Below are 23,551 nucleotides of genomic sequence, written 5' to 3'. Positions count from 1 at the left end.
ATTTCAGCTTACCTGTAGTATCATGGCCATGTCACAGCTGGTACTTTTTCCATTTTCCAAAATGTATAGAAAAGTATCCAAAAGAACAAAAAGAACAAAATACCTTCAATAGTTCCTTTTTTTCTTCCGGTCTCATCTTATTTATGCAACTTTCTCTTAAAACTCCACCATATAAAGGTTTATTCTAAGGGAAACATTCTGCCTCAGAGGCCTCTTACTATCTTGGCCCAGTTCTCAATGAATGAGTGAGCTCATCGATTTAAGTGCTGCCTCCATTGGTGTAACTTTCAACCCAGCCCCACCTTTTCAAAAAGCAGTGGAGAGAAAAACAAGTGTATGGGAAGCTTGGCTTAGGATCCAACAAAGCCAGATCCTCATAAGAGTATTTAGAAATGAAACCAGAAGGACAACAATAAATATACGCAAAAATGGAACAGGTTTTCCAGCATTTCTCTGGTGATCTCTTCCCATTGCTGATGACAGTGAATACCATATTTGAACTCTGACACCTCAGTATCTGAGGAATATGAGGAAGTGGAAATGGCATTTAAAAATGAGGTTGAAAATGGCAGAAAATATAGTTTAAAAAAATTAGAGAAAAGGAATATTGATTACTGAGAAATCTCTATCCTGTGTATCATAAACACTTTCTTTAAGAAGAGCTGGGTGGCCAGGGTGTGACTTTGTTTGGTTTGATTGTACTTATTTCATAGATGCAGAGCTGAAAGGGACCTCAATCCTAACCAAAATCCTCACTGTATAAATGTAGAATCTGGGGCCCCAAGAAGGTGAATTTCCTTGAGGAGTCATAAGTAATAAACATCAAGACATGAATCCACATCTTCTGAAGTCAGAGTTGGTGCCTTTTCTACTATTACAGGGAGTGTATCAATGAATCAGTCAACAAACATTTATTAATTGCCTACTGTCCACCAGGTACTGTTCTGTGAGCTGGGGATGTGATGACAAAAATGAAATAGTCCCTCCTCTTAAGGAGCTTAAATTCTATCCTCTTTGGGAAGGAACAGGTTTGTTTTTTTTTTGTTTTTTTTTTTTAAGTTTCAATAAAACATTTAAAAAGAATCATTAGATGCCAGGCGTGGCAGACACTGATCACAAAAGTTGAAATTATCCATATTAGCAAACATAAGATAGCAAGTGGGAATTGTTTCAGCAGGAATTCCCTGTTTGCAGACTAGCTAAAAGCAAAGGTCAAAATCACTATCAAATTAAAAGGTAAGAGGTGAGGAGATACTGCTTCAAAATGACAAATTCACCCTGATCTATTTAAACAAGCCAAGAACAGTTCAACTCAAAGGAAAGATGCCCCCAATAAAAGGCCCCAGGAGGCCAGAGCACACCTCAGCCAACAAAAACTGCATCATACTTCCAGACACAGCAGGTCAATCTAATGTTGGATGAGCCTAAGTTTATTTGGAAAGCATTATAGAAGGGCATGACTGAAGAGTATATTCAATATGGAGTCACAAAACAAAAAGTAGTTTACAGTAATACATAGTACTCAACCCAAGCAAGCGAGATCATTCCAAGAACATTTATAGATGAAACTAGGAGGGAGAACAGATAGACAAACTAGAACACATTTGTTTTGTGAATTGATAATGCTCCCCATCTTCAGCTATGCTCCTCTATATTGTTTTTTTGAATGTCCTTCTGTTAGTCAATTGGTAAAAGAAATGTGGGCAGCTAGACAGTTCAATGGATAGAGCAGTGACCCTGAAGTCAGGAGTACCTGAGTTCAAATCTAGCCTCAGACACTTAATAGTGTAATCTGGGCAAGTCACTTAACTCCAATTGTCTCAGCAAAAAAAAAAAAAAAAAAAAAAAGAAAAGAAAAGAAAAAAGAAAGAAACTAAGAAAATAAAAGATAAAAAACTTTTATTAAAAAAATGTCTTTCATAACATTGTTCCAACCTGTATCTCCAGATTGGTTTCATATTCTCTTTTATAAACTCTACATTCCACCCAAATCAGTTTACTTATCATTTTGGAATGTGACAATCTCCCAGCTCTATTCCTTTGCTTAATCTATCCTGAATGCATAGAATAGTCTCTCTTCTCAACTCTTTGAAATCTCTAACTCCTCCAGAAAACTCAATTCAAATAAGGGAAAGGAGAGGACAGGGAAAGGGGAGGACAGGGGTGAAATTCAACAGCCCCAGAGGGCTGTACATGTCCAAAACTAAATTCAATTATCTTTCCCCCAAACCTTCCGCATTTCCTACCTTCCCTGTGGCTCAAGAAGGTGACTCCATCCTTGCAGCTCTTCAGACTGGCAATGTAGGGGTCAGCCTCAATTTCTCACTATTTCTCACTCCGCCTATCTAATCTGTTGCCAAGGCCTGTTGATCTCACCTTTGAAAAATCTCTTCTATCACTTTGGTAAAGGCCCCCATTACCTCATTGCTAGCCTATTGGTGAGCTTACCTGACTTTTCTCCCCATTCCAATCTACCATCCAGCCATTAATGTGAGTTTCCTAAATCCAGTTTGAATACTCTTAGCCCACTTAGTAAGCTAATGATTCCCTACTGCTCCCAGGATAAAACAATATCCTATTTGGCATTCAAAGCCTTTTATAAATGTCTCCCACCCTAGGTCATTTTACATTGTGTTTCTCATCACATATATCCTTCAATCTAGTGACATTGGTCTTGTGGCTACTGCAAAAACATATTCCATCTCTCAGCTCCTGATAATTTCCCTGGATATCTCCCAAGCCTGGAAGATTTTCCCTCTTCAACTATCCCTTTTGGTTTTCTCGGCTTCTTTTAAGCCCCAACTAAAATTCTATTCTTTACAAGAAGTCTTGTTCCACAACCTTACTTAATTCTAGTACCCTTCCTCTGTCACTCCTTTTCTATTTATCATGTAGATAGCTTGTTTGCACAGTTCTGTTGAGACTGTAACTTGCTCACACTGTCTGTTTTCTCTTTTTGTATTCTCAATGCTTAGCATAATGCCGGGCATATTTATCATTGTTTTCAACCATTTCAGTCATGTCTGACTGTTCATGACCTTATTTGGGGTTTTCTTGGCAAAGGTATTGGAGTATTGAGCCATTTCCTTCATTTTACAAATAAGCAACTAAAGCAAACAGGTTAAGTGACTTGCTCAGAATCACACAGCTAGTAAGTGTCTAAGACTAGATTTGGACTCAGAAAGATGAGTTGTCCTGACTAAACTCAGCCCTCTATCTACTGTCCCAAAGATCTTCCATTTAGGGTACCAACAGATAAAATTTAAGGATAGTCTAAAAACCGTGATTCTTATCACTCTTTTCCCCTTTTTGCTACCATTCCACAATTGTCACTGCAGGAAACAAAGAGGGCCATACCGGATTAACTCTGTTTTTTTGATTTATCAGTTTCATGGGTTTCTATGGCCAAAGCATTCAATGTCTAATGGGAAACCTATAGTGGTAAGCTGCCTTTACTAAGCTAGAAGGAACAATGGAAGGGATGGGGAAAAATACCTAATAAATATGTGTGTATATAATGTAAACCAACTTCATGGTTTCTATGAATATATGCATATATGTATCTACACTTGTGTATTACATGCATTCATATATATACAAAACTGTGCCAAATTTGACAGATACTAAGTTGAAAAATATATCTAATAAATATGAATACTTATCTTTGTATCAATAATATTCACTCTCAAATTTATTGTGTGCCAGGCACAGTGCTAGTTAATGATGCTAGCACTGACCTTCAATAACTTAGCACACTTCTTCATATATAGCTATAAACATTTACTGAATTAAATGTTTATGTGCATATACATGTATCTATATCTGGGTAGACATGTGCATTTTACATCTATCATATGCATTTACATACAAAAGTCATTACAAATAATCAAAATGGCAAAAGAGTAAGCTAAAAGTTGACATGGAATCAAATGAACAATTTTTATGTAAAATGAGAATACTACTAACTCTTGGATTTTTATTCCTTGTGTTGGATTTTTTATATTCAAGAAGAATAATCTTTGAAAAGAAAAGAATATCTTCAAAAATATTTAAGTACGCCAGGACTCTTTCAGTACTATAGGGATCAAACAAGTTAAAATTTTGCTGAGTTGTTTTTTGTTTGTTTTTAATCTTGGTAGAACCAATATAAATTCATAAGACTTTACATTTTCCCCTTGGAATATCTTCAGTAAAAACTAATGTTCTTTGAAGTGTAAGAACCTCGTTCAGAGTACTGAACAAACGTTTTTTTAAAAGACTGGCAAATGTATTGGCTCTGAACAATACCAAGCTTTCATTTAGGAGGAAAAAGAGGTTTACTGAAAAGAGATCTCTAAACAATGTAGAGAAACGAGTTTGCTTTTAGACTGGCCCTCTTTTGTGAAAAGCTCCAGCTGTTAATGTGGGGCCAGTAATTTACTTTGGACCACACCACATAAAAGTAATTGATTTGCCTAATGCAAACAGATCAGTACAAAGACTTTAACTAAGTAGCCTGGGCTATTAACAGACCCATAGGGGAGAAATCTTTTTATAAGATCATACTGTCAGCTTAGAGAATGAGGTAGACACACTATTGTTCCTGAGGTTAAACCTCATCCCCCAAATTGGTAGATTGGATTTCAGATTAGCCTGTAAGAATAAGAAAGCACGACCTAATAGAAAGCAAAGTGAAGGGCACCAATAGAAACCGTGCTGAACTCTGATTTCAATTTCATGAAAACTTTGCAAAGTCTGCATCTCAACTTAGCATTGTTTATCATTTTAACACATTTAACAAACTTATCATTTAACACATTTTAACATATTTAAATTGTTTATCAATTTAACACATTTAACACAATCCATAGACTAGTTAGAACACCAAAGCAGCTTATTTATGGGAAGGTAAATCTGTCAGTATAAATTTTGGGACTTTTTTGGTCTTAGAAAAAGTATAAAAATAAGAACACTGTTCTCATACCACAGTAATATTAACAAGAGGGAGATAAAAATAGCTATTCTGATGAGGAATAATCATACCATTTTGTTTTGTTGTGTTGTGTTTTCTTCACAGCAATTTAGATTTTATTCACTTTTCAGTCTTATTCATTTTGCCATTTACTAAAATTTACTTGGGAGAAACACAAGGGACTCTTCAAAAAGCTATTTTCCATCTTGATTTTATAGTCCTTTTCTCTGAGACAGTAAAAACTACAACTAGGCAGACCATAACTCACTTAGCAATGACATTTACAGATTTAATAAAGTTAGTGGCATTAGTATATAAGCTGTATGTCTCAACCTTTGGCCAACACAGAAACCTATGTCCAAGCAGAATTCAACAATTGCCATTGCTTAAGAATTTCTCTGGATTTATTTACAAATCAACAAGCACATTAGACACCTACTATGTGATGGGTACAGTGCTAAGGGTTAGAGATACAAAGAAAGGCAAAAGACAGTCCCTGCTTTCAAAGAGGCGAGACAACATGCAAACAACCATGGACAGACAAGATATGGACAAGATAAATTGTAAATAGTTAACAAAAATAAGAACCAAAAGGACATTTTTAGCTGGAATTTGAAGGAAGTAAGGAGGTAGAATGAGGAAAGAGAGACTTCTAGTCTTGAGGAATCAGCCAGTGAAAATACTCAGTAATGGGAGAATGGAGTAATTTGTTCCAAGAAGAGCAAGAAGGTCGATATCTCCTAAGACATCTTTAATGAAATGAGTTCTAGGAGATGACCAAAAAAAAAAAAAAAAAAAACCCATAAAGCAAACCCTCTCTCTTTATAAAGTAGAGAATAGATGAGATAGAACAGGCAAATAACATGATTAAAGGTAGAATTTGAAAGTAGAAGAGAAATATAAAGTGCTATCCTAAAAGGAGAGATTTCTTGAGTAATTTCTTGCACAGAGATAATTTTTTTAAAAATGTTAAACGGTAACTAAATGCACTTAAAAGGACAATAACCCTTTTACTATGTTGAAATTTTCAACTTAATGGGGCAGCTTGGTGGTGCAGTGGATAGAGCACCAGCCCAGAAGTCAGGAGGACCTGAGTTCAAATCTGCCTTCAGACACTTAACACTTCCTGGCTGTGTGCCCCTTGGCAAGTCACTTAACCCCAATTGCCTTGGCAAAAAAAAAAAAAAAAAAAAATGAACTTTATCACCTCCCAAAATTAACATGTCCATATACAAAACAGAATAGAAAAAAAGATTAACCATGAGTCTCTCTTACTACAATTTACTTTAAAAAATATATAGTATGAATAGAGTAAATAAAATTGACAGAGATGAACTCTGAAACTGTGTCCCCTTTGATCTGTAAAAGAAGGGAGATTCGGAGTCTCTCCTGATAGTCTGGAAGGGGACATACTTTCCAGATAGGCCTTTTCTAAGCTAAACAGCCTCATTCAATTGGAGATCTTGGGCAAATCACCCCCCATTGATCTTTTGGGGTGGCCAGATCCCCTTTCAGGGATCTTTTTTTCCAGGTTTTGGAAAAAAAGTGTTCAATTGATTTCATTCAATTGGGAGATCTTGGTCTGTAATCAGCTCAAACTGCCCCCAGCCCCCAAGATTTGCTCATAAAATAGGTTTCTGTTAATACATTCTTTGCAAACATCCTCATTAGTGAAAAATAAAACTTCCTTTTTGCTATTGATTTCGGGGCTCACTAATTCTTTCACATTTGGACCTGCATCTTCAAGCAGAGGGGATCTCTCCCTCTTATTCCCACATTGCATCAAAATGACATATTAACAATTATATTATCAATACATTAATGTTATAAGATATATAGTAAACAAAATATAGTATTAAATATAATTTTAGTATATAATAAAGATGATCAGTAAGTACTTGTTGAGTTAGATTTGCTCTTTCAGGTCTGAAATTGTACTACTTAAGGCAACTTAACCTCTCTTTGCCTCAGTTTCCTCATCTGCAAAATACGAAGAGCCCTAAAACTACAAACATATAATATGGTTTTTAAAAACTCAAGAAAACCAGAATGCAGCATTAAAACAGTCCATGCACAAGCATTTATTAAGCACTTACTTTATGCTGGGCCCTAGGCTAACTGTAGATATCGTAAAACTCTGTCCTTAACCCCCTTAACTGGGAGATACAAAGAAAAGCAAAATCCCAATCTCTACCCTCAAGGAGCTTATAATGCAGGATTTTAAATGAGTCTCTAAGATTAGATTAAATTGTCCCTGTGACTAAACTTGCAGTACTTTACGGAAGAATTAAATGTTTCATGATAAAAGCAAAAAGCAGACTTTTTTTCCACCTGAAGTGGACGTCAAACTTAAAAAAAAAATTAGATCTTTCCCATTCTTTTTCATGAAACTATTACTAAAAAATGTAATGAAAGTAAAAACAAATAGCAACAACAACAAAAATAATTATGATTCAGCACCCATTTATAATTACCTAGTCAGTGAGGTCAGCCTGTACTATAGAAAATTAGGTCCATCATCTAATATTTGTTGAAGACCTATTGTGTTGGTAGGTAATGCTATTATGCCTACTTTGGTTATCAAAAAATTGAGGTACAGAGCAATGAACCTGGAAAAGGAAGCAAGAGGTCTGAATGAAGTTCTGTATCCAGTTACCAGTGATCCTTTTGAATAAATGCTCAGGAGTTTTCTTCTAATGTTTGTATTGAAGCCTTCCTTTGGCTCACACCTCACCAAAAATATTTACACTACTTGAAGATCTCTAGACTTTCTCCTCAATTCATTATGGAAGAGACAAAAGGTACATTTTCCCTTAGTTTCCAGACCTCCACCCCATTCTATAGTGTAAATTTTTAAAGCTCTCCAAATCTTGATTTGATAGATCAGTAAATAGGGTGTTATAAAAAGAACCTACAGATACAAGTTCCAGCAGTTTCTATGTATATGACCTTGGGCAAGCCACACCTTTTAGATGTCTTATATCATAATGTAAAATAGAGATAATACTTGTGTCTGTATAGTGTACAGGAAATGAGAATTGGGAAAGCATTATCTAAAAGTAAGCTGTTACCATAACAAAAATTGGAAGACAGTGGTAGGTGATATAGTGCACAACTTTTGATAGGGCAAGAAATTACAACCAGGTCAAGAATAAAAGAAATTATAGGAGAAAAAATAGACCAATTGATTCTATAAAATAAAGATTTATACAGAAATAAGATCACTGTAGCTTAAGTCAGAAAAAATATACATATTTGTATTGTCTCCCTGATAAATGTCTGATATTGAAAGGGATAAAGGCTAAGAATTAATCTTAAGATAAAGTGGTCAAAGGATATTAAGTTTTCAAAAGAAGAAATGAGAACTATCAACAACTATTTGAATAATTCTTCAAAAAACCACTAATAAAAAGATAAATGCAAATTAAAATAACTGAGGCATCACACTCATCAAATTTTCAAAGATTGGAAAAGTTAGGAACAAGTAATGTTAGAGGGGTTGTGATTCAGTCCAATTGCTCTATTAAGCAATTTGGATTATGCAAGAAAAGTTGCTAAATTGTTCATCATCTTTCCCTCTAAATCCTCCCTTCTTCCTAAATTCTCTATTGTTATAGAGGGCAACACCATCCTTTTAGTCACTCAGACTTAAAACCTAGATATCATCCTTGACTCTTCATTCTTTCTTTCCCCTCTCCCATATCCAATCATTCATCAATCCTGTGTATTGATCTTTGTAATATCTCTTCTCAGACTGCTATCATCTAATGCAGGTCATATCTGGACTACTGGAGTAGCCTGATGTTCTCCCCACCCCAGATTTCATTGTACTCCAATCTATTCTCTGCTCAGCTATCAGACTGATCTTTCTAAAGCACAGACCTGATCATCTCACCTACACAATAACTTCAATGACTCCTTATATCTGTAGAATCAAATATAAAATTTTTCATAAACTTTCCTAATTTTCCAGTGTTCTTAGACTTTACTTGTTTCCATTGACTCCGATACTTCGACACTGGCCATCCTGCTCTTCCTCACAGGAGGTACTCTATCTCCTGACCTTAGGCATTTTCAGTGGCTGTCTCCCAGGTTTAGTATCTTCTCTCTCCTCATCTGTGCCTCCTGGCTTCCTGCAAGTCTTTCTCCTAAATTCCACCTTCTGCAGAAAACCTTTTTCATTCCTCTTTAATCTGAGTGCCTTCCCTATGAGATAATCTCCACCATATCTTGTTTGCTCATAGTTATTTGCATGTAGTCTCCCTCATTAGACTGTTAACTCCTTGAGAACAGAGACTCCCCCCACCCCTTTCCTTGCCCAACATTGAGCTAGGCCTGGCACATAATAGGTACTTAATAAAGGCTTGCTGACTCTCATTCAGTGATCCCATTACTGGGACTCTATGGTAAGCTGACAACTGACAACAAGAAGAGACATAAATGTACAAAAACATTTAGAGTAGCAAGATTTGGGATAACAAAAATGTAGAAATTAAATATGTGCTCAATGGGGAGGAAATGACTGAACACATGGTAGTATTTGAAGAATTTAGAATACGGAAAGACTTGTATGGTAATAGAAAGTAAAGAAGGCATTAAGCAAAGGAATAATATAGACAGTAACTAACAACTATGTCAGAAAACACTTTTAGACAACAAAAGTCAAAATGCCATAACATTTAATACATAAAATATGTGTCCTTCCTTGATGTTGAAGAGGCAAGTGACAATACAGTCACATTAAAAAGTGATAGCTTAACTGAGGGAAATAGTTTTGTATATGTGTGTGCATATGTGTGGGGAAAATCCTAGGAAAGAGGGTAAAAAGAGTCGGTGACAGAGAAAAAGTGGGCTGACCAACAAACTTGTAAATGAAAACACTGAAAGATTCAAAAATAATCAATACACTGATCAATATGCTGATGATGCCTTCCCCTCTTGGTGGTAAAGTGATCATGATCTGGCTGTTGGTGAAGAATGAGAAATACATTTTTTTTGATTGACTATACTTATTTTTTTTTAAACAAAGGAAGTTTGTGATAGTGACACAAAAAAAGAAAAAAAAGTGTCAGCAAAACTTTTAAAAATACACAGGAGAAGGAAGTTTAGAATGAGACATAGATAAGTTAGTAAATATTGATTCTAATACATTAAAATTAACACATACAAAAAAACCCCCAATACCCAAGCTCTCTGTAATTGAGTCTAATTTCATATTCAATAATCCTCCTTCTTTCTGGACTTCTTTGTATCTGTAAATGTTTATGCTGTTGATGATTTTCTAGTTCATAATCATTTTTAAAGTTGTGATTTGAAAGGTAACACTATAACACATAAATAAAAAAAAAAGCACTTTTTAGTAATAACCACTTTTACTCCATTTACAAAAAAGTTTTGGTAGCTGCTGATATAAATCCAGTGCAAGGAAGTATGTATATAAACAGAGTAAAATACACACACACACACACACACACACACACACACACTCCTAGGAGAACAACGTACAAAATTATTTTGCTAAAATAAAAAAAATCCTACTATTTGGTAACTGGATTTAGATTAAATACAATGACTAATCTTCCACTCATTCAATAAGCATTTTAGGGCCAGTGATAGAAGACAAAAATCTAACAATTCCTGCCCTCAGAGAAGAATGATGATGAGTTTCTCTCTTTTCAGTAACATGGTGGGAGGTTATGGATGCTGGTGTCTATGTTATCAAACCAAGTATGATGGTTTTGATGAATTTTTTCTCTTTTACAGGGAAAGGTTCTATGTGGGATGGAAGGAGGTATAGTGAGTAGAGGAATGTATTGAGAAATGACTAGAGTGTAAAAAACAAAATGCATTTTAAAAAACTCCTTCAAATAAATTCAGTGCAAATGGAAAATCAATTTTTCACAGAACCTAGAGATATTTTATAAAGACTAAATGGCAGACTGTTCTCTCTCTTTTTTTTTTATTTTGCTCCTCAGAATCAACTTTGATCACACAGTTTACAAATCCCAACACTTTCCTGAAACATAGTGAATCACAGTATCTTTAGAATGAAAACAGTAAATCTAGAAAATTAAAAGAGCATCATTAATAACTACAGTTACATACAGTTTTCCTTGAAACTCCATCTCTTGGCTAGAATACATAAGGTACGAAGATTGTCTTCCTTTGGTCTTGCTCTTCCCAGTGTCTGATCTAATACTTATGGATAATGGAAGATTTTCTGTAGCAGCAAAGAAATGCTCCCCGGACTCCAAGAAGAAAAGCCATGGAAATGGGGTACATCTGCTGCATCACTTCCAGGAGGCAGCAATCACTTAAGGTAGCTACTACCACAACTTCCATTGATGTTTAAAAAAAAAAATGAAACTTAGTCCCTTAGGATCTCAAAAACCTGGTTCAAGCCGTTAGCAGAGATCTCAACATAGCAATATTCCTCTTTGAAATAATGAAAGGGTACCTAAGGTAAGGGTTTCACCTTTAAAGTAACTGAAGGACTTGGTAATGAGATATTACAATGATATTTGTGAAATGAATAATACAATATTGTCCACATAGTAAGAGTTCAAGTATTCACTAGTAATTATGCTTTTGCACCTTCAGTTCAAGAATACTTTCCCTTGACTTCTCTTCCTCCTATTGCTGCCCATTTCTGTTCATCTTAATCTTTTTTAGAGATGATCAGCTACCTTTAGAGAAAATATCAGGTACCAACTTCAGACTGTATAGGTGCCTGTGAGGAGTCAGGAGCCAGTGCCAGATGCCTCCAGCACCTGATAAAAGCTCCATGAGTTTGACGCATACAAACTGATTGTCTAGAGACACTCACATGGAAGAGGGCCAGACACATGTAGTAAGTACTCCTTGACAATGTGATTCTTGCATTCAGCATTTCAGACATTCCTGTCGATAAGAAAGTTAATATACTTCTCCCACCTCTTCCTATATACCCAAAGTTTTCTCTAAATTGTTTTCTTCTCCCTACTTTTTTCTTACCTCTTTACTCATTTTGGCCATAGAATGTGTGTAATGGGGGCAACAAACATACACCCACTAATGAACCTTTAAAGAAAGTCCATCTGTGGAGCTGTTAACAGGTACTCATTTAATATCAAGGAATTAATATATTGTAGCCTTAGCTTAAGTAGTAAACGATCATACTCTCCATTCCGGCATGGGGCGTGAAGATCTTTTTGATTCATTCCACCCTATCTCAAATAAGAAGGGAAATGGTTTGTATTTGTACATTGACTTCACAAATTAAAAAGACCCCCTTCCTCTTGGAGAACAGAGTTATATTTAAGAAGTAAACAGATTTCCAGGGGAGAAACTTGCTTATTAATTTGTGGCACAAAATACAGTGACTATATTCTTTTAAAAGTGAGAAAAAGGGCACCAGCCCTGAAGTCAGGAAGACTCGAGTTCAAATGTGACCTTAGACACTTAACACTTCCTAGATGTGTGACCCTGGGCATGTCACTTAACCCCAATTGCTTCAGCCAAAAAAAAAAAAAAAAAAGTAGGGGAAAAACAACCCTGTTAAGAAAAGTTTCCCCCATACATACACTTTGTTCTGGTATTGGTGTGACTGCTACCCTAACCTTCTTTCCTGCTACATTAAAGATATGGGTAGGCGTAGTTCAGGGTATAAGATAAAGAAAGAAAGGCAGTCACTAAAACCAACTTGAACCCATAGTAGAACATGAATCCCAACCACCGATAAAAGTTTTCTTCTGTTCATGTTAGTTTTCTGTTTCTGTATACTACTCTTGGCAAACAGTTAAAAGTTTCTGAGGGTGGTTCTTGGAGAGGAGGGGAAAACAAGACAAAAATTCGGGCTCAAACAATACTGGGAAAGTTTGAAAAACCAGTGAGCTGAAAAACTGCAGTTTATTTTATTGCCTTTTGTTAAGCTATCCCACAATAGCCACATTTTCCCCCTTTTTAATCCTTCCCACACTGGCTCAATAGCAGATCCGAAACATTTGGGTATGATTCAATTACCAGCTGGGGGGAGGAGAAGGAAAGCTACTACTGATCATTTAGTTCTGGAGTTAAGTTTAACAGGTGATAAACGCTTGTGCCCTACCTTCCAAGTAAACTGGGAATCGACAATGCCCTCACGAAGTGTTGACGGTAAAACAGAGGTCCGAGATAGGTTCTGAAGACTAGGAAGGAGGGAAGACGTATCTAGAATTCCCTTGTAGGGTGGGCACGTAAGGCAAATTGCTAAGGTGCTGAGGGCAAATAATGGGTGAGAAGCAACTACGTCAAGTACAGGTAGGTTAATTCAGGGATGAGGAGTGATTAGTAAGAGACACCTCCTAGTTACAGGCTCTCCTCCCCTTCTCCCCCACCTCCTGCGTCCCCAACTAGTTGCCACGAACCCCAGAAATCCCAAAGGACAAACAAGTTTCCTTGTTTGGAGTGGAAAATGCCACCTCAGTCCCCTTCACACAGTTCAGCAAACAGACTTTCCCGATTGGGGAGGGGGAAAAGAGGAAGAGATAGTCACACTCAGAATTTCTGGGGGGAGGAAAGGGAGGAAAAGAGGTAGACAAGAGAAGAAACAGCCGAAAGGGGGGAGATCGCGAGGAGAAATGGCAATGAAGGGGAAAAGTGGAAAAGGGGGAGGGAGGGAAGAGCAGAATAGCCTTTGGGTCCGATCATGTTCCCCCAATGCAACTCCTAAATTCAGTTTCTTATAGAAAAGCTTTATGGGGCAACCACAACCTTCTCCTCCCACCTCCCAACACACACGAGCCTAACCATCGACAACTCCAGCCTCCTAGTCCAGCCCAGTCCCCCACCCCCCGACAGGAGGTCAGCTCTGCCCTCACTCACCCAGCTGTTGCCCGGTGCCCGGGGGGAAGCCCCGCTGTCAGAGGGGCAGCAGGTGCTGGGCGGGGAGCTAGCCTGGGGCACACTCGGAGACGCTGCGCTGGCCAAGCTCTCCCTCCTCTCTAGCTGGCTGTCCCCGAGCCGCAGCTGCCGCAGAGCAGCCCAGCACTCACCCATGCGCATTGCATGACAGTGTGAAGCGGGCGGGCTGGCCGCCCGGCTTAGCCACCACCTCCCACCTGCCCGGCCTGGGAGCCAGGGATTTTAAAGGGGCAGTTCCCGAAGCTCCTCGCCCCGAGCCTCCTCTCTCCCCAGTCCGGCTTAGAGGTTTGCGGGTCTCTCAAGTCGGGAAGTTTAGTGCTTTCGGAGGGCACCGGATAGTTGGAGGCGAACAGCCCTGGCCCAAGGGTTGCACGCATTTGGAGTGCGAACGTGGTAACTGAGAAACAAGCAAGCTGGGCACATCAGACTCTGAAACTCATGCATATGTCCCAGGCTGAAACGGACCTGGAGACGGTCTTTTAAAAAAATTTTTATCCAACTCTCTGTCTTGAGGAAAAGAAAGGGAGAGGCGGAATGAATAATGAGGAGCCAAGGAGAGAAACCCAAAGTTAGAATGCGGGATATAGAGTCAGGGAAAAAGTATCTCAAATCTCACCTCTGACAGGACCAGTAAGTAGTGTATGATAACGGGCAGTCAAATCTCTCTGAGACTCAGTTTATCGATCGGTGACAAAGCGGTCCTACTTCAGCAAACTTTTTGAGGCTCTAGAGATCATTCAAGTAAAACGTCATGTAAATGTAAATCTAAAAGGTGTTACTGTGTTTACACAACACCGGTTGACAAACGAAAATTCCCCGTGACTTCAGCTCTTCCATTTTATGGAAAGAATGAAAATTTCTCAAGAAGTTGTATAGCAATTCTTGGACTCAGATCAGCTAGACCGAGAATGACAACGACTTTCATATGCTGGGAGAGTAGAAAGAAAGGATGATTAGTGGGATGGAAAAGCATCATTTTAATAATCGGTTCTTATTAAATTCTTGAGCGTATACTGGTTATTATGAACAATCTTCTATCCCAGAATTGTAGTCTATGAGTGAGATGATAAGGTTTTTCTTATCCATATTTTACAGATGGGCAAAGGGGAAGTACTTGGTTTCCCAGAGGTCTAGTCATTCACAGCGCTCTGGTCTTAACCTTACTAATTTTTCAACTCTCTCAAGGGAAGAAGTAAATGCTTGATTAGAGGGAAGAAAACTACTCTTCTTTGTCTGATATTTAATAACACATAGCCTTCACCTAACTCTGCATCTTTAATTAATGTTTACAAAATACTTTAATCTGCTCAATATGCTAATAAACTAGGCAAGTTTACAACTTGTCAAAGAGGTTGGTCACTTGACTCAATTCTCAGAGAAAATTATCCTATTAGAGAGCCAAGATAAATCAGTCAGCGGACAAACATTTATCAAGCACTTACTGAATGCTAGGCTTTTTTGAAGAACCAGAAATAGAAAGAAAGGCAAAAATAGATTTGTGAACTCAAGGAGCTCACATTGTGATGCAAAAAAAGAAAAAAATACTAGGTATGTACAAAACAGATGAAAGATAATCTCAGAGGGAAGGCAATAAGAAGTGGAGTTGGAGTGAGGGCAGCAATAGCACAAGAAGTGACAAAGGCCTCCTGTGGAAGGTGGGATTTGAAATGATGTCATTGAGCTTTAGGGCCTAAGTTTCTCAACAATTTTTTTTCTTCTTCCTTTAGTAGTGACCCATATTATGTTGTTACAAGAAATTTGACATTGTAATGGGTTAATGTTATTTAATATTTATTCAACACATACAGTATGGCAGTATGTACAACCTATATTCTTTAATAAAGAATAACTCCTAAAGGAGTTCAATCTGAAGGAAAAAACACATGGATTTAATGGTAAAAAGTGCTTTGAGAAAAACTCTTCAAATTGTTTTTGTTTTAATTATTATTATTTTGGCTAGAAAGGCCCTGCCATCCTTTCCTCTCTAACACCCCCTCTGAACTTTGGGTAGACAATGAATTCCTTATTGTAAACCTGTGAGAGGACATGATGGGTAGGCATGGGCAAGTCTCATCTGAATTGCTGAAATTAATCATACTCAAATCAATGAGATCCTAACCCTACTGGAATACAAGGACATTGTATTCCTCTTCTCCAAGGTGGTTCTTTCCTTCTGCTGAAGAATAGTTGGAAGATGGAGGAGAAATGTGGGCAAAATAGAAGAAAATAGCCTACAAAAGGATAAGAGAAGTGGGCTTCTTGAGAAACAGCCAGAAAGTGAAGGTTTAATTGAGGAAAGGGTTTACTGGCTAGATTTCTTTCTTAAAGACCAGGCCTAAAACCCAAACTGATCTGACTCTATTTGCCCACTAAGTCCTGGACCAAGCCCCAGTTGGTCATAGTTTGGGTCCTGATTGATTTAGATTGAATATAAATTGTGTCATTTCTGCTTTGGCCAGAAACCCTGAGGGTCTTCCCCTCCCAGATTCATTTATTCATTTATTTATTATTATTTTTTTTAGACCAGGTGAAAAAGGAGATTCTGTGCCTCAGTTGCTACCTAGGCTTAATCACTGAATGGATGCCACCTCAGACCTTAGCTTAAAAAGGCCATTTCATCCAGGGCCATCTCCAGTCCTCTTAATCTATGTCTTGCCACTGGACCCAGGTGACTCTGGAGGGGAAAGTGAGGCAAGTAACCTTGCATAGCCCTCCCTCACTTAAATCCAATTCACTTCCATATCATGGGCATCATCTCCCTGATGTCATCGTCCTCTTCAAGAACGAAAGACAAATAACAAATTGAGATACCCTTTCTCCTTGAAAACACTATATGTAGCCTTGGGAGAGAAAAAAAAAAAACCAGAAGTATCTTGATTAAACATCATATAATTATTGACTTTAAATTTTTCAGATTTGCACACTGCTTCCTTCATAGTTACTTTTTTTAGTACCACTTGTGGTTGTCCTGTATTGAAAAGCGTTATTTATAAATGTTCCAACCCCCCTCCTCCCCAATAAAATGTTTCTTAGAAATTCCACTCATGAATTTATATGAGGTAAGGTAAATTTTCAATCAATCCATCAATAAGCCTTTATTAAGCATCTTCTATGTACTAGGTATACAACTATAAAGAATGAAACTTCTCAAAGTGCTTAAATTTTTCAAGCTAAATATGTATTTTGTTTGAAGAGAATTGCCTTGGAGAACTGGTTGGAATAAATGCTGGTGGCCACTAGAGGGAGGAAGAAAACAAATAGTGAGATAATGCCAGTCAGTCAATAGGATCTTTCTATCACTTTTCTTGACCAGAATCTCGACTGATAAAATTTTAGGATTGGAGAGGACCTAAGGAATCACTTAGCACAATCTGCTCATTTTCAGATGGGAAACTATGTCCAAGAAAAGAGAAATAAAAGGCTTAGGTTCCTCAAAATCGTAACAAAGTAAAGGCCCAGGTCTCCTAGAAAGTTGGACACTACTCCCTCTGACAACTTGTAATTTAGCTTATTCAAATCCTCTGCCTCTCTACTAAGAGATGGGAAGTGAGTTTCATTATCTGTTCTATGGATTAAGATATGCCATTTTGCTCTTCAAGCAACTAAGTTGTATTGCTATCAAGATACTTTACTATGAATAGCACCAGAATGCCTATATTCAGGCTTTGGATTTTTAATAATACTCAAATGTATCCCCTTTTCTCCCCCTGGGTCTAGGAATCTAGGCATCAATCTAAGAAATTAATTTCCTATGTCATTTGCCAGATTAAATTTTTTAAATTTAAAAAAAATTTTGAATTTAAAAAATTAAAAAGGAATTAAGAAACTTTTAGGGATTGGTCTCTCTAACTTACTTAAGAGAAAAATGGTTCCCATAAGAATACAGTAAACCAAAGAACATTTGTAATTTATATTCTATTATATTTTTCAATTCTTAGTAGATGTATTTTGAAAGTCAGAGATCTCTCAGTTAATCAGTGATTCAGTGATAGGTCTTGTTGTCAGCATGGCTTCTGAAGCTAGAATCTTCTGCCTTGGTTTTTAGCCTCCAGAATTCAGAAAATTTCTATAAAAAGATATATGTTTGGAAGCCATTCTAACTAGTGGATTTGGAGAAATGTTTGGTAACAAGTTTTCTGTTATCTCAAATTACATATGACTCTTCTCTTTCTAATTTGATCCCCAGGCAGGATATTCTAAAAATTAGATTCCCTCACAAGAAGGCTGGGTATTATTGTTGTAAATGAGGAGCATTGGGCTCCATAATTAAAAGACTTCTAACAGAATTACTAATGACTATGTTTTAGCAAATAGAAATAAACTATTTTAAAACTGTGACCACTGGTAATTTAATATCTTATTTCTGCATTGGTAACTCAGTTTGATTTTTTTTAAAAGCCCTTATTTTCTTCCCTGATTTATTGGACTGCAAAAATTACTTTAATCTTCATAATAAAGTATCAACATATGTTATATATGAATGTCATGACTGAATATATTAATATGTTCATATGGTCAACTCTATATATTAAAACTAAAAGAAAGACTATACATTCTATCCAAAAATCTTCATTCTTAGGTTATCCTATTTTGGGTCCATTGTCTCTCATAAAGCTCACCTTCTTCTTGTTTTAGGCCTTTTGACAGACTTTGACTCCTTTTCCTCTCCTATTCCACTTTTAAGTATCTAAACTAAGTTTGTATTTGTTATTATAACATGAAAGCAATGATTTGAGAGGCAGAAGGGATATAAGACATTTAATTCAATCTATTCATTTTATACCTATCTCAGGACCACTCTCCCACTTCATTGTGAGCTACTTGAAAGTAACCATAGATTTAAAGTAAGGTTTGGGTCAGCATCCACTCAAAAATGCAACTTACAGGCTTTCCACTAATTTATTAAAAATCTTAACAATAGCTAGAATGTACATAGGGCTTTAAGTTTGCAAAGCATTTTATAAACATTAACTCATTTTATCCTCATAACAATCATCTCAACTGATAGATGCTATTATAAATGAGGCAACTGAAGCAGACAGACTTGCCCAGGCAAATAAGGAGCATCCCATTCTCACCATAGACACATAGGGAATCACTATTGCAGGTATTATTTCCACTGGTGGAAAAGGGAATATATGTAGGCAACAAGAATGGCGAACAAACATGTTCAAGAGAGGAATTCATTACTCATTTTTCTTTTTCTTTTTTTCTTACAGTATTTTATTTTTCCAAATACTTGCAGAGTTTTCAACATTCATCTTTGCAAAACAGTGTATTCATTTTTCTAGATCTGCATCCTCGTTTGTAACGCCTCTCCAAGGCTGCCTTCCCACAGAGCCACTGAAGTTACCAGTTTGTTTGGTAATGCTATCAAGCTGTGGGTGCTTGTGCTACAAGGTGGCTTTGTGTACTATTGAGCTAATCAATTGGCTGTGCTGCTGCTTACTGGTGCTTTGTGGTCCTTTCATTGACTGATGTCTTGCTGGGCTGTTCTTTTTGGATCCTCTGCTGCTCTGTACTGCCATCTGCTGATCTTCTGATGAATGCATTATGCAACCTAGATCAGCATTTTTAGCCATAGCTGCTGGAGTTATTTCAGCTGTCTTTCTCTCCATCCTTAAAATTATAGTTGTGGTCCAGTCATTACTTGGGTCTATGAAAATCCAGGCTAATATTAGCTAACAGTTCTAAAGTTTCTACTATGTGCCTGGTACTTTACAAATATTATCTCATTAACCATGGGAGATACAGGCCATTATTAGTCCCATTTTACAGATGAGAAAATGGAGGCAAACAAAAGTTAAGTAAGTGACTTGCTCAGGATCAGCATCTGAGGCTCCCTAACTCCAGCCCCTGTTCTATTCACTGTGCCACTTGGCTGTGTAATACAACTTGGGATCCAAATCATTTAGCAAGACTGGAGGGAACTAGTCTAGAGTTTTTTTGATATCATAATCCTGCAAGTACCCCAGTTTCTGTACTCTCTACATAACGAATAGGGAACTGAGAGATGATTTGTTTGAGGTCACACAATTAGCCCAGAGATTCTGCACAAGAACCAGATTTCTTGATAACCAGCCCATTGCAATTCCTGCTTTGTGGTTGTTGCTTAACCAATTAGTTGTGCCCAATTTTTTATGACCCCATTTTGGGGTCTTCTTGGCAAATATCCTGGAGTGGTTTGCCATTTCCTTCTCTACCTCATTTTATAGATGAGGAAACTGAGACAAACAGATGCTAGGAAGTATGTAAGGCTGGATTTGAAAACTCATCCTGATTACAGGGTTAGGGCTTGAACCACTATGACACTAAATGCCCATAATTATGATATATATACATACATATATATATATATATATATACACACACATACACACATATATGCATATATATATATATATACATACACACACATACACACATATATGCATATATATATATATAAATACACACATATATTAAGGGTGAGGAACCTTTTTTCTGCTAAGGGTCATTTGAATACCCATTATTCATGAGCCAAACAAAATTACTAACTTATAGAACTCAAGCAGTGGGAAGTTGTTGTACCTAGCTTTCAGCTCATCATCACCTGCGGTTATCTTAGCAAATGATTTCGTGGACCTTATACAGCCCATTTCCTGGACTGTTTCCCACTCATAATTACATATATGGCATAGTAGAATGAACTTCATGAATGAATATTTCTATAAAGACAACAAAAATAATTCCTTCTCAAATTATTAAAAATTATAACATTATAGAATAAGTATGGGGAGGGAAGAAATGCAATCCTGATGAGAGCTAGAAAATTATAGAACAAATATTAGAAATATGAAAGTCTCCTAATTCTTGTTCAGTCTAGAACTGGTGCTACCAATTATTCATCTGTGTATATTGAACTGAAGAGATGTTAAACAGGGGATAATACAAAATACAAGCTTCATTTCCAAAGCTAAGTGTTGGGAACAATATAAAAAGCCATTCTGATTTCAGATGAAAATCATACAGCCATTTTTCTTAAGTGCTTCATAAAACCTACTTGACACAATGCAAGCATTGTTAGGCATTTGTTAAAATATTCAGTTCTTTCATAAATCAATTGAGCATAAACCATAATGATTCCATGAGGGAATCTGATGTATATTAACCACCATCTGTGATACTAGGAAAGATTAAGCCCTAAATGAAAACTAACCATAAGAGGCATCTCTGTTGCATGATTCACTATCTATAGACATAATCATTCTTGTGTATTTCCATTGAGTTTTATTTCCAAGCACTTAGTCGTACCTGAACTGAAGTGAAATACTCTGGAGCTAAAGAAATATTTCACTAACTGACTCACCCGAGGCTAAGCAAGCCAGAAACAAACTTGGCAACTGAACACAAGTTTTTCTCATTCCTAGACTGATGCTGTGCTCAACAGAACAGGCTGTCTTTGTAAAAAGTGTGCTAAAGTTGTGAAATATATATGTAGTGGAGGTTGAATTGAGCTAAAGGGCTCATCCCAGGGAGCATATGCTCAAGACTCCCTTGGAAACTTCCCAGGGCTCCAACACTTCAGTGACTTGGAGCTTCAGCCTTCTGAGAGTGATGATCTTCCTGGCTGCTTCCAGCATATGGGGTCCCGTGCTGAAAGGACTTATTAATTTAATATGATGTAAAAAATTCTGAGTGATCCCTTGGTCCTCCATTGCCTCATAACAATGCCAGGGAGTGGGATGCTACATCATTTAAAAGAAAAGGAAGGTTCATTCAATTTTACCAGGTAAGGAAGGTGAGACCCCTAGTTCCTACCTAGTCTAAAATTTTCTTCATTAAGTGATAGGTGGATGAAAGATTTCTCAAAATCACCAAATGCGTGTTTGATCATCATGTTACCAAGAGTTCAGCACAATAATATTCTATCATATTTCTATGCATGACTTGTATATTGGTTCCCCAATTTATGGGTACCTCCTCAGATTTCCATTCTTTGCTACTATAATTATTTTTGTACAACTTTAGACTTTATTTTACTTAATATGAATCCCTCTCTTACTCCACTTTGCTTTCAATTTTACCAGATAAGGAAGGTAAGAACCCTAGTTTAGAACCCTGATTTAAAATTTTCATAATTTAGTGAAAGTGAATGAAAGATTCCTCAAATTCACCAAACACTTTGTCACTAATGTAGGATTTCTATGAAAAGAATGCCTATTAATTAATACCTAAAATAATTACCTATTAATTGCTTTTGGGGGAGTAGAGCTAAGATTTCATGAGTAACAAACTACTAATGTAGAAACTTTACTGATAAAGATTAGAAAAGGAGATGGTACTGAGAAAATAATACTGGATTTGAACTCAAAGAACTCGAATTCAAATCTCACTAATGTCATTTACTAGTTGTGACTTTGGAGAAGTCATTCAGTCTCAGTTTCTCCATTCAGTCATTCAGTCTATGGGCCTCAGTTTTTTTCACCTGTAAAATCAAGGGATTGGACTAGATGGCCTCCATGGCTCTTTCTAGTTTTAAATCTTTATTTTTGCTGATGTTGTTTCATTTGTATCTCTTGGACCATGTTTGTTTTTTGTTTTTTGGTTGTTGATTTTTTTTTTTTGGGGGGGGGGCTAAAAATATTGGAATAGTTTGCTCTTTCATTTTCCAGATGAGAAAACTGAGGTAAACAGGGTTAAGTGACTTGCCCAGGATCACACACCTTGTCTGAGGTTAAATTAGAAGCCAGGAAGATGAGCACTGAGCTGCTCCTACTTCTAAATCTAGGATCCCATAAACTGCTCTGCAATTTACAATCCTGAGTTTCCTGGCACAGTGATGCGAACAGCTTGCCTATGATCACACAGCTAGTATGTGTAAGAGACAGGATGTGCGCTCGGGTCTCGCTCCCTCTGAGACTGCCCTTTTATCTGCTACACTGCTTCTAGACACAGATGGTAAAAGTAATGTAAGGAACTAATGAGGTGCAATATGATATTTGGCAAAATGGCAATAACTGATGGAAACAACTTTGAAGACAGTTTGGGTCTGAAGTCCTAAACATGTGTATTATACCTGGGTATGTAAATAAAGATGAACTTGATTCTCTGTTCTTACCCAGCAAAGAAGTGTTGGATGATGGCATTGCCTTGTGATCTTTAAATAAATGAAAAAGTATCTCGTAACTGAAACAGGAGCATCAGCATGTGCCAGGATGACATTTCAGCACTAGCTTGTGGGCTGTCCAGTCCTTCGAAGTTCTGATCACTATCCCAAGGAGGCATTGTTTGCTATCTCACAGGCCGACCATTTGAGCTTACCTCCTTGAAGCAGCATATTCTCAGGCTAAGAAACCTGATTGGCTGCAATTTCAAGATAACAAAGAGATGACCCAGTTCTCTTAAAAGTCAAAGTGGGGGGAAGGGAGGGGATGGCAGACAAGACATATAACCAGGGAATGGAGATGGCCCTGGGCCCCATAAATATGTTCCTGGCCATGCCTACATTTTTTACATTTAAAGATCAAATGGGACCAGGGGCGTATAGCAGAAATGTGTGTTAAGAGGGTCAGATAGAATGAAAGAGGATTGTAGGAAAGTCAACCTCTCCAATGGAGATCTATTTATTTTGAAATTTTAAAAGGTAAAGGATACCCTTTTATAAAGCTCTAGTGATCAGATTTATTTATACCTCATTAGATTTGGCTCAAGATTCTAACAAGGCAGAAATAAAGTGGA

The 23,551-nt window shown here is 37.1% G+C and overlaps 1 protein-coding gene across 1 annotated transcript in view; it reads right to left on the bottom strand.

Annotated features, from left to right (window-relative positions):
* PROSER2 (proline and serine rich 2) overlaps positions 1-14,176 on the bottom strand; it is a 63,638-nt gene extending 49,462 nt beyond the window's left edge. The window contains exon 1 of the mRNA XM_012550893.3: positions 13,793-14,176. The gene's annotated coding sequence lies outside the window, so the exon portion shown is untranslated. The remainder of the gene's footprint in view (positions 1-13,792) is intronic.
* Between the last annotated feature and the right edge of the window lie 9,375 nt (positions 14,177-23,551).

The sequence above is a fragment of the Sarcophilus harrisii genome, chromosome 5, assembly GCF_902635505.1.
Source record: "Sarcophilus harrisii chromosome 5, mSarHar1.11, whole genome shotgun sequence".
Lineage (NCBI taxonomy): Eukaryota > Metazoa > Chordata > Mammalia > Dasyuromorphia > Dasyuridae > Sarcophilus > Sarcophilus harrisii.
This window is presented reverse-complemented; position numbering and strand designations above follow the sequence as displayed.